At 51.4% G+C, this 12,608-nt stretch overlaps 1 protein-coding gene across 2 annotated transcripts in view; it reads left to right on the top strand.

Annotated features, from left to right (window-relative positions):
• Positions 1-7,960: 7,960 nt before the first annotated feature.
• Positions 7,961-12,608, top strand: part of STAT5B (signal transducer and activator of transcription 5B) — a 69,540-nt gene continuing 64,892 nt past the window's right edge. For both annotated transcript variants that reach the window (XR_004683223.1, XM_035027140.1), the window contains exon 1: positions 7,961-8,080. The gene's annotated coding sequence lies outside the window, so the exon portion shown is untranslated. The remainder of the gene's footprint in view (positions 8,081-12,608) is intronic.

Below are 12,608 nucleotides of genomic sequence, written 5' to 3'. Positions count from 1 at the left end.
AGTCTCCTGGAGGAAGAAGCACACGGCCTCTCCCTCGATTCTTCCCTCACTCTGGGCAATTCATTTGGTGGAGGAGGGCCAGACACACAGAGCTAGGAGGTCACCTGGAATGAGAGTCAAGTGTCAGAGCTGGAAAGACCTGTAGAGATGATTTTACAAATGGGGCAACAGAGACTGGAGAGAGGAAGTGACTTGGCCAGGGTCACACAATCTGTCGGGGACAGATGCAAACCCATTGCTACACGGAGGGTTTGTGCCCTCCAGCCTCTCACTTCCGGCAGATGGGTAAGCCAGTGATTGGGAGGAGAGTCCTTGGATTCCAAGTCCTCTGAGCCACATCTGGAAGGCAGGGGACCACCCTTGCCATGTACCCACTTCTGGGCATCTGGAGAAGGTGATATGGGGGTGCCAAGTCCAGAGTGGGAGCCCTGCCTGCCCACTGCCAGGCAGCCGCCTCTCCAGCCTGCTCCTCAGGGCCTGCAGGGACCTGCTGCTCCAGCAGGCAGCTGCACCCACCAAACGCCTGGCTAGATTGGGCTGGGCTGGGCTCAAAGGTGGATAGTCCTGGGTCCTAAAAAACTAGGACTAAGGTGCCAGTGAGCCAAACTGGAGGGGTTGGCCTAAATGGATGTGCCCCCATAGCTTCAGAGAGTCGCCTGCTGTGCCCCCCCCCCTTGCGTTCAGTGGCTGCAGCCACCCCCCTGGCTAACTCTGGCTCTCTCCCCATCTGGTCTCTGTCTGTGAGGCCCTGAATCCCAGTGTTCTTCACTGCCTGTTGCCTCTTCTTGCTTTTTGATTTCCCTCCTCCTTTTGATTCTTTCTCTCTAGGTCTCTGGTCTCTGGTTCTCTGCTTCTGTCTGGGTTTCTCTCCATTTCCTTGTGCCTCTCTCCTCCCTTTGCGATGCAATGGGGAGAAGGAGGAGCTTTGGAGCTTTCCCAGGATGGGCAAAGGCCACCCAAGGGAGTGGAGGAGGGAAGGGTGTCAAAGTTGGGTTGGGGGCAGAGGTGACTGTGGTCGTGGCTCCGGATAACACAACTACCCGGAAATGTCAAATTTGGGGTTTCTTTTTGCTTTCAGTCCCCTGCTTTGGTCTCTGCTATTTCCCACCACAAAGCACTCTGGTGGTTTCAGGGGCCCAGACTATAGAGGAGAAAACTGAGGCCTATGGGATGGGGTTCAGGAAGATCAGAAACTGCCTCGGGTCTGGACTGAGCTGGAGTCCCAGGCTGGCCTCTGCTAATTGCCCCTCATTCCCAATTCCAAGATACAACATTACATGGGGAGTGAGGAAGGATTATAAAAATCATATGGGAATGCATTCCCCCAAAGAAGACTGACCATAAAATATTATTAGGAATAGTAATAATCCCTAGCCTAGTTTGTGGTTAGCATACTAAAGACACAGCCCGAACTGAATCGTGGCACATTAGTATACAAACATTGTTGTACCCTTTAACTCAACTGATCCTTGCAACAACCTTGAAGGTGGGCAGAGCTACATTTGATTAGCCCAGAAAGGAGAGCTGTCCACAACCGTCCGGCCAGTAAGTGCACAGCTGGCTCCACGATCCAAGGGGCCCAGCCCCATGCGAAGGTCTCAGTATAGCCTTCCCGACATCCCCCGACCGCAGCACGCACCCACAAAGGGAAGGTGTCTCCTCTGGCTGGGCTAGCCCATAACGGTTGTGTGGCACAGAGTGTGGCCCCTCCATCTCCACGCCAGTCCGCGCCCCTGCTCCTTTGACCTGTGCATTATATGAAGGTGGGTTTGAATTTATGGAGGAAGGGAAGAATCATCTCGAGTCCCATTTCTGGCCTGCCCTTGGAAACCAGGTTAGCCCAGAAGGCTGCGCTCATGCCCCTTCCCTGGGGAGAACAGATTGAGGTCACCTTGACCTAACCGTCCCTGGGTGGGGGGTGGGTGGAGAGAGGTGGTACAGAGCTGTCTTTGTTTCCTCTGCTCCAAGTACCTTCTTCAAGGAGAGTTCCCGTGGTGTGGGAGCCAGAGGGCAGAGGGGAGGCAGGGTGGGGTGGGGAGCCTTCCCAAGAAAGCTGGAGGCATTCCAGGAAGTATCTCTGTGCGCACAGAGGGAGACCTGAAGCCCTTGGGCTTAACCGCCCTGCTCTCCCTCACCTTGCCTCTGCTGGGATTATCTACCTCCTCTCTAGCCCCAGCCCCAAAGCTCTTGGAAGGGGAGCCGTAGGCCCATGCTCAGCATATACTGCACTCCCAAGACCACTGTCCCTGCCTCTCCCCAGTCTCCCTATCCTGGTACCTCCCTGTGGATAGATAGGCTGCCTCCATTCTTGTCCCTGAAGACAGAGCAGGACCTAGGGAAGGGGTGTGTGTGCCGTGAGTAATTCTATGTGAATTGAGGGGAGGGGAAGAAGCTGCTGGATCCTCGGTGAAGCCTGTGTGCCCTTCCTGCCTCTGTCCCTTGTCCTCTACCACTCTTCAGGGAAGTCAGTTTACAGTGAAGTTACCAAGAGAACACACTGCCATCCTGCCTGAGGCACAGTAACTCTCCTCTGTTTCTGGGAATCGGGGTGGGAAGGGCTCAGGACTGACTGGGTGGGTGGGAGGGAAAGCCTGCCTTCCTTTGTCTGGCTGCCCTAGCCACCTGCCTTGGGAGAGCCACCTATGGGACAAGGACTGGAGGGGGTGCAACGTCAGAGAACGGGGAAGGAGCCCATCCTTTGCTCTTCCTTCTCACGGCAGGGGGAGGCCCTGGAGCCTAGGGGGTGGGGAGGGGAGAGGTGGTACAGAGCTGGGCCTCCCAGGGGGACTGCCGGCTGTCCTGAGCAGCCTTGGGTCACGTCTGGCTCTCATCCTCTTCCATGAGGACTACCAGGCCCCTCTACTCACTCATTTCTCCTCCTTCCAGACCAACAAGAAATCTTTCGTGCCTGAGCCAGCCCGGTACCCAACCTCAGGCCCTCAGAGGGGTGCGTGGGAGAGGACTGTGCATCTCCTGGCCTGCTACCCCCACCACTCTGCCACTTTCCTTTGTTATGACCAGAGGGAGCTCCTTTCTCCCTGTCCCTGTTTCTCATTGTTCCTCGGTTCATCATGTCACTAACCCACCCACACCTTCAGTGCCGGCTCCCTGGCTCCCAGCCTCCGACATTGGCTCCCCAGTGCCCAGAGCAAGTGGGGGCTATAAAGCCAAAATGAAGACTCGGCCAATGCTCCGTCCCCTCCCCACTGGCTACTGGCCTGCTCTTCATTGGCTGCTGGGCTCCGGCCTACCTATGGCTTTCTCTTTACTCATTCTTCAGCCATGCAGTCCCCCCAGTGCCCTGGCCTCTCTCACTCCAAGCTTTTTTTGCCCCTTTCATTCCACCTCCCTGGAACGCCAGTCCTCCCTTGGCCACCTGGTAACATCCTGCTCACCTTTCATGGGGTCAGGGTAGTGTAGAGAAAAATGCAAAGGCTTTGTAGTCCTCAGGACCTGGTGCAAAGCCTGGCTCGGCTGTGTGACTTTGGGCAGGTGAGTCTGCCTCTCTGGACTGAGCCACCCCCTGTGTAAAAAGGGGAACAGCAAGACCTGTCTCCTAGGAATGCTATGAAGATTCAGTCCCAGTGACTCGCACGTAATAAGGCGTTCAGGGACCCTGGCCAGTAGAGCTAGGCATTTTCTCCCATGCTGTCCTGTAGCCCTCAATCCTATACTGCAGGCCACTTCTTGTGGCTCTTTACTAGTTGCTGAAAGGCTGTATTCCACTGCCTGGTTCATAATTGAGGCTTCATAGATATTTATTGGCCTAATGAAGGTCCCTCAAACAGGACAGGGCTTCCCCATGCTCCAACACTTCAGGGGTTCCCTCACACTAGTACAGACCCTGTTTCCCTTTCACACATCCTGACCCATAGCACCCAGAGGGCTCTCTCCTCTGCCACCCTGGCCTCTGCCTGCTCTTGTCCTACTGACCTGATTTCCTGCCCATGGCCCCAGCAGCCTTGTCTTTGCCTGCTGCTGGGTTGACTTGTGAATTCTTAATCCCACTCACCAAGTCAGGAAGATACTGCCTGGGGTGACCCTCTGCTCCCTCCTCTGTGTCAGCCCTGTCCTCTCCGGATAATGCAGCACCCGATAATGCAGAGCGCCCCAGGGCTCTGGTTGGAGAGGGCACTGTGACACTGTCCCAGGAGGCAGGGGCGGGGAACCTTTGGCTTTCCAAAGAGCCGTCCCTTTAGTTCTGGCTGGAAGGGAGCCCAAGTAAGTAAGGTGCACAAGAACAAGACAGAAAGTGTCTGAGAATTCCCAGGTGAGTCCTGTAAGGACCTGCACATCCATCACTCAATCCGGTCTCCCCGCCCTCACCTCGCCCCCATGCCACCCACTCCTGGCCCCAGCAAGCTGGCTGGGGTTGGGCTGAGGGAAAGAAAGAGTAAATGCACATTTATCAAGTGCCTTCTGCAAGCCGGGCATGATGCTTGGTTACTTTCACAAACATTGTCTCTCCACTTTTTCTTTTTTTTTAAAAAAATAGTTTATTTTCCTAATGTTTTATTTCTTTGTTTTTAAAGTTTTACTTAAGTAATAATCTCTACACCCAACACAGGGCTCGAACTCATGACCCCAAGATCAAGGGGTCACATGCTCCTGTGACTGAGCCAGCCAGGTGTCCCTTCCTAATGTTCTAATAGGTAGTATAGCCCTGGCATAAAACTCAGAAGATTCAAAATGGGAAAGAGTTAGTCTTTCACCTTTCCCGTCCCCCCAGATGCCCTCTGCAGGAGCAACCACAATTACCTGGGTCTTGTGTGCATCCCAGAAAGATTCTATGTATTTGCAAACAGATACTATATTTTACTTCCCATTCACACCTGAGGGAAACTGAGGCCCTCAGAGAAGTGAAGTACTTTAACTAAGTTTCCATAGCTGGTAAGTTGGCAGAGCTGGGATTTGGAACCAGACCTAACTGAAAAACTCGGCTCCTTTCACTGCCCACGCTCTGGCAGAGGTAAGCCCTGGCATCAACCAAGCCTCTCCCAAACCACTGGCTGTCACAAATCTCCATTCTAAGGCCCCAGAAATCTGGACATCTGCCTTCCCCTCTGTTGTGCGCCCAATGCCTGTATTGACTTAATAAGGAGGAATCATTCCCCTGTGAAAGAAGAGAAGTTCCCACAAGCGTCCTTCCTTGGCTTCTGTGTGGCTGGTGGTTCCCCAGGGACAGCTGGATTCCCAGGATTCAGAGCATTCTGGAGAAGGAAGCCACATGAGGATGGGTCCCTGACTAGAGGGGATTATGGTTGTGGTTTCAAAGATGTTTCCAGAAAATGGCCTCACGTTCTCCCTGTGGCTGAGCCAGGCTGAGGGAGGTGTGAAGCGGGGAGCTGCTGTTCTCTGTTCTCCGTGGTAGCCATAAGCTTGTTCTCGAGAGCAAGGGAAGGAGGCTGGAGTCAGTCCCCAGGTAAGAGGAGGTTGGATGTATGGACAACGGCTGCCCACCAGACTTCCAGGCACTCCTCCAGCCTCTTTCTCTCTTGGGTCGGGACAGGGTCAGCCAAGAGATGACCAGCGCTCTCTCCAGTGTGTGTTACTGTGTCTGTAGGTATGTCTCTGGGAACTTTCTCTGTGGGCTCTCTGTAGGGCTTTCTGGATCCTAGCTTCCTATTCAGTTTCTTTCTTTCTAGGATTCCTTCTGCATTATATCTCTGTCTGGTGTCCCCTCCACCAAGGAAACTATGTCCCTGAGGCCCAAGGGAAGAGGGTCTCACTTCATCTGAATTGTCAAGTAGGGAGAGGTAGGTGTTAGACCTTCCTTCCTGTCTCAGGTTGACAACATTCTTGTTTTGCTGAGGTAGTCACCCAGAACATTCCGTCCTTTGTATCTGTGCACACAGCCAGCCAGATCGTAGTGGTCAGTCAAAGATGTGCTATGAGACGCAAGAATGAAGAGGTGTACCTGCCCCACCCTCCAGGGCATTCTAACTAGCCCCCTGTGGCCATCGCTCAGCTGCCAAGGCAGCTGGATGGAATTCTAGACCTGACCGATCCTAGGAAGAGGGGTGTAAATCTTTGCTGTTAACAGCTCTATGGTGCTTAAGTCATTCGAAGCACTATACATGCATTACCTCACTTAATTCCCCTAACAGTGCTACTAGGTACGTCCCATGACTATCACCACATTACAATGAGGAAATCGAGGCCAAAAACTTGCTTAAGGTCACGCAGCTCAAGGAGCTGACAGCAAGTCTGGTTTTAGATTCTTTGCTCTTAATTACTACACAGTCCCCTTGGGTTCCATTTCTATTCCTAGAGTGTAAGGTTTGTTCCCCAAATATTTATTGGGTGTCTGCTCTGGGCTGGGCATGTGGGTGGATTTAAAGGTAAATGGGATATTGTGTGCTGTCATGGGTAGAGAGACATGTAAACAAGAAATTGTCCTTCAACACAAGAGGTGCCATAATAGAGGCACAAACATCATGTGGTGGGAAACAGGGACAGAGAGAGAGGTTCTCATTGCCTGGACCAAGGGCAGACATCTAGAGGGCAGGACCAAGTTCCAGGCAGAGGGAACAGCATGTGCACAGATAGGAAAACTTACAAGAAGGAGAAATGTGGTGTGCTCAAGTGCCAAAACATCTTGCACAGTGACTGTCAGAGAGGTGCCAGAGAGCTCAGAGCTGGCGCTCCTGTCCAGCTTCCTGCTCCAGCCTGTCCTCCTGCTCTAGCCTCCAAGTGCCCTGCACCTACTCTGGGCAAAGCACTGTGCCAGGCGTTGGCCCAAAGTGTGGGATAGAAGCAGTTGCCTAGGTGGGGGAGGACTTTGTTGAGATCAGCTACAGACACAAAGATCTTTGTGGTTGGTGTTATTCTGGAGGTGAAGGGAAGGCTGCTGGGAGGAGAGCTGCCAAAGGAGGATTATGGGAGACCTTGGGGCCTTGCAGATCTTGGTCATCTCTTGACGTGAGATTTTCAGACTGTAAGGAAGGGAAGTTCTGGTACGTGTGGGGTCCTTCTCCTTCTGCCCCTGCAGCTAGGTTTCTGGAGATCTGACATGCCTCGCTTTGGTGCCAGCCCTTGGAGGGTTGCCAGGGAAACGGCTGGCCAGCTCCAGAGATGTAGCCAGAGGAGAGGAGAGTGGGTGACTCAGGCTGCCTTCTCAGACACCACACCCCTCCCCATTACATGGAAAAGGCTCTCAGAGACCCCATTTCCCCTGGATCTTATAAAGGTGATCGTGTTTATTCTTGCTTTTCTTAACGAGCAGTCAGTTCCTCCCCGCAGCTCTCACTGGTGGGAGCTAGCAAGAGTCCCCAGGGAGGGAAATGGTGTCAGACGCCCCTTCCTCCTTGCCCGCCCCCCCCCCCCCCCCCCCCCCCCCCCCCCCCCCCCCCACGATTTACTCTGGAATCGTGGACGGATCCAGTTGGCCTGGGCAAATGTAAACCTCCTGCTGTGTCCATTCAGGCTTTCCGCCCGGGGGGTAAGCGGCAGTCCTGGCTGAAACGCCCTCCAGGGAGCAAACCCGGGATAATTATTGATGGGGCAGCGGTGGACTTCTGACCTGGGCCTGGGAGGGACAGGACCCGGAACGCGGGCCTCAGCTCGGGGGGCGGGGGGCGGGGGGGGTGGCGGGCCGCGGAGCGGGGCCAATCAACGCGATCACAACAGCCTGGCGCGAACCCTGCTCGTGGTGGTCGAGCCGACCCAAACAAAGCAGCATGTGCTCGTGGCCCCGTGGGACCCGCCTCGGGAGCCGAGAGGGGACGCCACTCGCCCCGGCGACAAGGGGCTGCGCACAGCGCCCGCCCCCCTCCCCCACCCCGTGCGCGCCGGGGGGTTCCGGGTCCCTCCGGGGCGGCCGCGGACCGGGTGCGGGGGACCACGGGGCTCACGAGCGCGCGCCGGGCGGAACCAGGAAGCGGCGCGCGCCGGCGCGGGGCGCGCGCGGGCCTCGGTGCGCGCGCGGCGCGCGCGTCCCCGCGGGCCCCGGCGTGAGGAGATTCGGCGGCGGGAGCCGTCACCCCGGGCGGGGACCCTGCGCAGGCGACTACGCGCGGCGGCCCGGCCGAGGGAGGGAGCGGGCGGGCGGTGGCGGCTGGCGCCCGAGGTGCCGAGCGAGGTAGGAGCTGTGGGGCGAGCCCTGGGCTCCGGGCCGGGGAGCGAGGCCGGGGAGCCCGCCCGGGCGGGGCCCCGCGCCCCGGCCGCCCAGACTCCCGGCAGGGCCGCGCCGCCGCCATCGCTACCCCGGCCGGGAGGTGGCCGCGGTGGCTGCGCGCTGGGGGCCGGGGGTGCCGGGGGCGCCGGGGGCGCCGGGGGCGAGGGCGCTAGGGGCGCGCGAGGGGCGTCGTGCCGAGGCGGTGGCGGGCGGAGGGTGTCGAGTGTGGGGACCGTGCGGGCTCGTGTGTCGAGGTGGGCGTGTGAGGGGCCCCGGCGCCGACCCCTGCCAGAGGAGGGGACTGCTGTCGGCCACCTCACACCCCCGGGTTGCAGTGCCGAGTAACCCCAGGTGTCTCCTTGCTTTTCCTTTTTCAAAAGAGGGATCTGCGACTCCCCGGGGTGGGATGAGCCCGGGGGTGCCCGGTGGGGTGGGGGGTATTAGGCAAGCCTCAAGGAACAGTGCCTTATATGGAGTCAAGACAACAAATACGAACGTTTCGATATGGCTTTGGGGTGCGGGATCCCACATCAGGACCCGCCAGGCCCCGGCTGGTGCGTGTGGCAGTGGGATGCAGCATGTTTTTTGTTTTTTGTTTTTGCTAGCCGGGGATAAAGAGTAAAAAAGTGCTCCTGGTGTCGGGGGTAGATATGGAGAGTCGGAAGGCGAGTTGTGGTGTCACAAAAGCCGGTCTAAGGCTAAAGGAATCTGGCAAGATGATCAGGCTGATCAAAGAGGGAAGAACTTGTGTGGAGCAAGAGGCGTTTGCAAACACTTGTAGCTAGCAGTGATGGAAAAGGCAAAGAAGAAAAACAAGTGCCAGCTTTTAGGAAGATGGGGATTAATGAAAACCACAAGAATGTGAAAGGCAAAAGGAGATAGCGATCCTTCCCAGTTCTTTTTCTTCTTGTCCCCCATGAACCTGTCAGACCTTTGATTCTAATAAACAGTACTAAAAGTGGGTCATAGAATGTTGGAGCTGGAAAGGACCCCGGGATTATGCTACATTCTCTTACTGTACAAGTGAGGAAACTGAGGCCCCAGGTAGATGGAGAAAGTGGCCTGTTCAGTTTACACAGCTGTTCAGTCGTTCTGAGACTGAAATGTCCGTCTGAGGACTCTCAGGTCCGTGCTCTGCCCAAAGCACTGTGGAGCAGTAGATCTTTGCCTAAATACAGTTCCATTAATTGTCTCTGGAATGTCCTCGGGGAATGCCCCTCAAAAGGGCTAGTGTGTCACCAAATTATTAAACTGAGGTTTATGTCCTTTTTTCGGTCTTCAAATGGTGTTTATCATCCGCCGGTATTTTAGGTTTCCAAAGTGGTTGGATAGCTGCCTGGGCCATAATAAGCTTTCAGCTGTTGCGTATATTATCTCAAATAATTTTGTTATTGTTCAGTGAAGATAATATAACTTTGCCTCTTAACATTGTTCTGTTATTCATTTGTTTATATTATATTTATGTTTATTGACTAGAAGAGGATGTATTTTATTTCGTGTACCTTTCATGTTTTTCTAATTTTATTTTGTAACACCCGTGAACGTTGGATTGGTTCTGATCATTTCAAATGATGGAATCCTATTGATTGACTTTTTATCAAGGCTTTGGGTTTTTTGTTTTGGTACCAATTTCCACCTCGTGGAAGATTCCAGTTGTTAGAATCAATAGTGTAAATGGGAAAGGGGCTGCCGATTTTAAGAAAAATTTACCATGTGACAAATTGTGATGTCTGTCATGGTTTAATTAAAACAACACCACACCTTTGGTCAGGTAAGTGTCATCTAGTAGATTACTTGTTTTCCATAGCCTTCTGGAAGATGAAAATTTCAAGCACCTGGTTGAGACACAGGGAAGGAATGGAGAGATCTTTTTTCAAAAAAGCAAAACCTCAGAAAAAAAAGTTGATTTCTATCACTAGCAGTTTGGTTATTGCATAACTCGGAGCTGAACTACATAAAATCTTTGCTGTATACCCAACTCCATAAATTATCCCGCCTTCTCCCTTGACCTGCCTTTTCAGCATTCATGTTTTTGCCAACAGGATATTAATATGGATTGTGTTAAGAAATTTAAGGTGGATATATTTCTTCCATGGGTACTTCCTGATATATATGATAGAAGGGGGGAAAAGTGCTATCATTGTTTAGAGTGTTACAACATAAATATTTTGGTCAGCACTTCCTATTGTGCCCCAACTTCTCATTTCATCTTCGTTTTCTGGCTCTCAATTGATTTTTTTTTAAGTGTTATTTACATATACAGAAACCACATCAAGACTAGTGAAGGGTGCCATTTATTGCTCTTTTGGTACTTGTGTGTCAAGTTTCTCAAGTTATACTAGTGTTAGTATTCAATTATTTGTGATTTGTGTTAGGTTTATATTTATGAATGTGTTTGTGATGGTTCATTTGGCTTGTTTTTGTGTACGTAGGTGATAGAGGTAGTCTTACAAAAGGAAGATGTTATAAATAGGTAAATAACATGCAAGATTGGATTGCAGGTTGAAGGTAGAATCAAAGGAGGCTTAACTATTCTAGTGCCCTGTAAACATGTGTGGATCTCAAAAGTATTCACAGATTTCTGGATGTTCTAACCACCAGTGAGATATTTTTTTCCCCTTCTTTTTCTTCTTTTAAGGTTTTATTTATTTATTTGACAGAGAGAGACACAGAAAGAGAGGGAACACAAGCAGGGGGAGTGGGAGAGGGATAAGCAGGCTTCCCGCGCCGAGCAGGGAGCCTGATGTGGGGCTCGATCCTAGGACCCTGGGACCATGACCTGAGCCGAAGGCAGACGCTTAACGACTGAGCCACCCAGGCGCCCCATTTCCCCTTCTTTTAGAGTGTAGATTGCCACATTATTCCTACAAAAGGAAGCAAAAAAATTAATTTGTCTTGAGTATTTGAAACTTACTCTTTTAAAAAGTTATCTGACAATTCCAGGTTACTGAGCTCTTCAGGAGAATAATATCCCTTTACTGCATAATAAAGTGACTCCGGAACTTAATAAAAATAATGTTGAAAAATTAGCTCTAAAGTACCAGTGTCCCCAATTTTGTGTAGTGGTTAAAGGAAAAAATTTTCTTTAAATCTTAGCTTTGTTAATAGAAGTGTTCTAAAGTCGTATTTTTTCCCCTGCAGTGTTGGAAACACAACAGTCTTATGCTTATTTCTGGGAATAAGAAAGTCGAATTTAACAATCTAGTTTCCATTGATCAGACTGTTTTTTGTACATTTAAATCATGAGCATCACAGTGATAAAAACTTTTTCTGAAAATTGTATTCATTTTTAGTTATGTGTCCTTATTTTAAGTAGAATATTGACATTGGATCTTTTCTTGTTAATGGTAATCCTTTGTTACTGAAAAACCTAAGCCAGTTTGGAGAAGATTTTACATATATAAATCTATGCTGTTTTTACTAATCGAAGAGAGGAGTAATTTACAGGTGTTAGATTTTTAGTTGGTTGAATGAGACCCTCACTTTTGGTGGTTTCAGGGTTTTAGATGACGTTTATTACTTTTGTTAGTTTTGGTCACACCCATGACTTCCTTGGAAGGTATCTTTGAGGTTTGGTTTCCTTTTTTTTTTTTTTAATGGTAATATTGGGGTGGGGGTGCTTCCTGTTTGTATTTTCAAAATTAGGTCCATATGGTAACTTTCTTGTAGTGTCACATTTTTATTTTAAACATATAAAGACAAGCATCAGATGCCATGTGGTTTATCTTTGTCTGTTGTACTGCTTCATGACAGCCTTACTGAGCTCAGCCTGAGTCCTCAGTTGGGAAGGCAGGGCATTCCTGAATCTGTTCCCAACTCGCTTCAAGGTATAGCCTCAGAAGGACTCTTAAAACAACAACAGAGGTGCAGTTAACAGAAAAATGGGGCTGCTGCTCTGTCTCTATCCGGTATCTAGATAATGTAGAGCACTAAGATAGAGTTGAAATGTGTTAGATGGAGCCTTGAACGTCAAAGTTTTAAAGAAGCGTTGCCTTGGGCTTATATAATCTGCAACCCCACATATTAAGTAGTGACTGTAGCAATTTTTCTTTTCTTTTTCTTTTTTTAAAAGATTTTATTTATTTATTTGAGAGAGAGTGAGAGAGAGAGCACGAGAGGGGGGAGGGTCAGAGGGAGAAGCCGACTCCATGCATGGAGCCCGACGTGGGACTCCACACTGGGACTCCAGAATCATGACCTGAGCTGAAGGCAGTCGCCCAACCAACTGAGCCACCCAGGTGCCCTGGCAGTTTTTCTGACCTCACTTAAGTCATACAGAATGTCATGGAGGATTTAAATAAGAACTAGGACTAATTTAGGGTATGGTAGTAGAACTTAGGAGAAATCACCCTCAGCTATAAAACTCTTTTTGGGGTGCCTGGGTGGCTCAGTTGGTTGGGTGACTGCCTTCGGCTCAGGTCATGATCCTGGAATCCCTGAATCGAGTCCCGCATTGGGCTCCCTGCTCGGCAGGGAGTCTGCTTCTCCCTCT

Source organism: Mirounga leonina, unplaced genomic scaffold (assembly GCF_011800145.1).
Source record: "Mirounga leonina isolate KUSES-001 unplaced genomic scaffold, KU_Mleo_1.0 Mir_200, whole genome shotgun sequence".
NCBI classification, from domain to species: Eukaryota; Metazoa; Chordata; class Mammalia; order Carnivora; family Phocidae; genus Mirounga; species Mirounga leonina.
Note: the sequence above shows the minus strand (reverse complement) of the source record. Positions and strands in the feature narration are given on the sequence as shown.